Source organism: Mauremys mutica, chromosome 6, assembly GCF_020497125.1.
Source record: "Mauremys mutica isolate MM-2020 ecotype Southern chromosome 6, ASM2049712v1, whole genome shotgun sequence".
Lineage (NCBI taxonomy): Eukaryota > Metazoa > Chordata > Testudines > Geoemydidae > Mauremys > Mauremys mutica.
The window spans coordinates 118,237,528-118,242,000 of NC_059077.1; positions in this window are offsets into that span (position 1 = coordinate 118,237,528).

Genomic DNA, 4,473 nt, shown 5'->3' on the forward strand with positions numbered 1-4,473 from the left:
TGTACTACAGGGGTCGGCAACCTACGGCAGGTGGTTTTGATGGCACGCGGGGCAGGCTGAGCCGCTCAGCCCGCCGCCACTCTGGGGTTCCTGCTGCTGGCCCCTTGCCAGCTGGGGTCCCCGCCGCAGCCCCACTCACCTTGCTTCCAGCGCAGGCCCCCTGCCACACAGGGTCCAGGCTTCCGGCCCTGCTCAGCCCTACCAGCCGCCAGCTCCACTCACCTCAGCTGCCGATCTGGGGTTCCAGCCGCTGACCTGCTGCCAGCCAGTTATCAACTGATCACTCAGAAGCCTGTGTGCAGCTTAAAGTATCTAAATATGTGCCAACAGACATTGGAAAACTCAGCAAGGAAAAGCAAGGGCAAGGATCACACCAAACTAATAAGATCTGCATTTTAATTTAATTTTAAATAAGCTTCTGAAACATTTTGAAAACCTTGTTTACTTTACATATAACAGTAGTTTGGTTATAGATTATAGACTTATAGAGAGATCTTCTAAAAAACGTTAAAATGTATTACTGGCACGCGAAGCCTTAAATTAGAGTGTAGATGTAAGCAGAGTCAGGATGAGCTCTACCCTGACATCTAGTGGTGAATTATGGGGAGTGTGGAAAGGAATTTCAGGTATTTGCACTGGCACACCCACCTCACATAGCATACGGCAGCCTGGGATGGTTATTTTGACAGCTCTGGGATCCCCAATTTCTTTGTTATTGGGGCAGGAGGAATAAAGTGTTGTCACCCTGATTATGTGAATGAGGAACTACGAGACTGCCTTATGACAGAGATGTCTCAACATCAATTAAGTAGCACTTGCTAGACAAGGGACATGGGTGCCAAAACTCCATGAATGGAGAGAGGTTGGGGACTGGTGTGTGTGTCTGATGGTATGGGCCCCTTTTGAGGGCCTGGAACACCAATTGCACTTCCTCCTCTCTCCACTGTTGAAGAGCAGAGCTAATTTTGATTCTATTAGGAGTCCATCTAGAGGCTGCTGAGCTGAATTCACGTTGGGCCAATGGTGCACCAGCACCTGGGCTCCCCCTACTACAAGCTGAAATCACTAAAAGAGCTAAGCTTGCTGAGCTGAGATCACTGGGTGCTGTGTTAACTAGTGGGGGAGCCTGAAGATCTATTGCTAAGTGGCTGGCAGAGCGGAGCAGTTTGAAGCATGTTGGAGCAGCCCACGGAACAGTGAGCGGAGTGGAGCGGTTTGCAGGGACGGCTGGAGGAGCAGCACAGCTGGTGGAGTGGAGCTGGTCGTGGTGAAGGCTGCAGCAGAACTCCATGGAGAGGCAGAGCAGCTGGCCCTGGCCCACGTAAGGTGCCCCTTAACACCCTGTGTGTGACCCCCCACCATTTCCACCCTTGCTGGGGCGGGGGGAAACTCTGCAGATACACTTTTGAACTCTGGGGTGGAACTGACCCGAGACTTTTGGGTTGTTGGACTTTGGGGTGATTGGACTTAAGACCCTAAGGGGGAAAGGACAGTGCCAAATGTACTTGGAGGTGGGTTTTTTGCTTATGGTTTGTGTTATAATCCTGTTTGTGGTGTTTCTCCAACGTGATGCCGCATTGTTTCCCTCCTTTATTAAAAGGATTTTGCTACACTCAGACTCTGTGCTTGCGAGTGGGGAAGTATTGCCTCTGAGAGGTGCCTGAGGGGGTGGTATGTAATTGTCCCAGGGTGGGGGCTCGAGCCGGTTTTCCATTGTGTTATTGAAATGGAACCCCTGGATACTGAACCCGGCCCTTGTTGCTGCCAACTCGGAGGGGCAAAAGGGTTACATATACATGAAGACTCGGCACACCACTGCTGAAAGGTTGCCGACCCCTACTGTACTATATAGTAACACTTTTATTAGGAACAGATGTACATTGAAACCCCAGACATGGAGCAACTCCAGCTGTTTAGAAGTTTGGCTGCCTGTCCCCAGTAGCATGATATTTACTAGATCACATCAATTAAGTGCACACATTACGGCATAACTTTTTAAATAATTGCAGCTAGACAGCAGAGATTGTCATTCAAATACACATACAAACCCAGGGAGTTCCCTAGCATGACTTACTTGCAAGTCAGCCATTTCATTTAGTTTGTCATTCAAACATTTGTTCAGTGAAGAACCAAGGGCGCCAATTAGGGGGAAGGCAGAAGCCCCCTCCTCCCCCCCACCAAGTTTCATACAGGAGGTGTGCAAGCTCCCAAGTGGAGCTCTTACCTACAGCACAGCATTAGTGTGAAATGTAAGTTCTGCAGCAGAGAAGTGCCCCTGGGGCATGGAGTCAGTATTTTGTTTAGGGTGATTAAGATAAGAAGGGCTGGTGATTAAATTAAGGATATGGAAGTTTAGCCTGTAAAAGAGGAATCCCTCTGTGAAGGGGGGAGGGGTGTTTTATAGAGAACACGGGGGGCAGGGTGGGGGCAGGGTCTCAGAGAAAGATACAGCAAAGCACTGAGCCCAGGTTACATTCCGAAAAGGGGGAGGTTTGGGGACACTGGTGAAAAGAAGGGGTCAAACCCAGGGAAGGGCTAGCAGTGTATAGAGAAGTTCCCACTCTACTTGTGGTACTTATGTGGCCCCATCACCACGTTATCTGAGGCTGCTCCTCACAATGTCTAACCTATTTCTCCGCCCAGCCCCTCGGTGAGGTAGAGCAGTGCCGTTATCCCCATTGTACAGATGGAAAACTGAGGCACGCACAGACTAAGGGTCAGATTTTCAAAGGCACTTAGAAGGTTGGTGCTTTGTAAACCCCACTAGATACATAGCTGCATCTTTGGGTGCCTAAAATCCTTTGAAATTCTGTCCTTAAAGCACTGGCCTGGGGTCAGACAGGAAGTCCATGGGGGAGTAGAACCCACATCTTTCAGGGCTAGCTCCCTCTCCAGCAGGCCAGCCATTCTCTCTATTGCATGCTGCCAAAAAAAAAAATACTCTGATAGATGGGACCAAAACCAAGGCAGCCAGTTCTCTGAGACTCCAGCAAATGATCCCAGGATGGATATCATGGTTGACAGCATGAAAAGCAGCACACGGGTCAGGAAGGATGGAGAATGAGAGTCAGATGAGAGATCACTTAACTCCCAAGGGGTGGCAGGTTCTGCCCCAGGCTGGGTTGTACAGCAATGGCTGCTGTGCAATTTTACATTGTAACTGAAAACAATTTTGTTCAGTCATTTTTTGTTCTGTGTTTGAGAAAAGGAAGGAACGAGAAAGTGTCATATAAGTATATGTGTTTATGCCTCAAATTCTTAGGGTTTCAGCTGTATTGAGGCCAATTCCAGAGCAAACAGCAGCAACTGCATCCAGAGTCCATAAAGTCGATTATTATTGTCATGATTTGTATTATTCACCATCTGTGTGCTCAGCACTGTTCAGAATATGCCAGAAAATCCAGTCCCTGAGCCAATGCATACAGGATGTATAGTGCTAGATAAGATGGCTCAGATATTTAAATATGAAGTGTACAGTTAGTTACTGACCACATGTTATCACACAGTCACTGTGATGTTTATATCTATGAGTGGAGGCACTGATGGCAATAGAGGTTTAGTTGATTAAGGACTAGAAAATTTGACCCTCCAACTCTCTTTCTAAAGGAAGAGCTGCCCAGAGCTTCTTGGGCTGTTTATTTTCCTTTCCTGCCTGCAGTGGCCCGGATATACCTCAGAAATCTCAGTTTTTCCCCTCAACTTTAAAAATATAGAATTTTCTTGGTGTTTGGTTTTAAATATTCTCCTGTGAGAGCTACAACTCTTGGTAGAAGGGACAGCTCAGTGGTTTGAGCATTGGCCTACTAAACCCAGGGTTGTGAGCTCAATCCTTGAAAAGGCTATTTAGGGATATAGGGCAAAACTCTGTTGGATGATTTAATTGGGGATTAGTCCTGCTTTGAGCAGGGGGTTAGACTAGATGACCTCCTGAGGTCCCTTCCAATGCTGATGTTATATGATTCTCACTGTAGTGTTGTGTTTAAGAGCCTTCTGGAAAGTAACTGGCCTTTAAACAGAGGTAAAAGCAGTGTTGCCAAGTTCAAGGATTTTGTCATGAGTCTCATGATAACTCTTTTCTTTAAAGCCCCAGCTCCTGGAGGCAAGTGAATATGTGATGATTTCAGCCTTCATTCTTAAAGAAAGATGAAGTTTCTAGTCCTCTTGGCTGTGGTGAAAGCTTCAAAATATGACCCCAGTGCACCCTAAAGGCTCAAAAAGCAGAAGGCAAATCTGTTACATAATCTCATGATTTTAAAGCCACTCATGATTTTTGGAGAGCCTGATTCATGATTTTTGAATGTTTGGGATTGGCAATACTGTGAAAATGACTTGAAAGTGTCAGTTTCACTCCTGTTTAAGGTTAGTTTCTAGTCTATTATTTGTAGCAAGGTAACACCTCTAGACCCCAGGCAGGTGCAGTATAAACTCACAAGGTCTTGCCCTGGAAGGATGTTTCCAAAGTTAAATGATCTA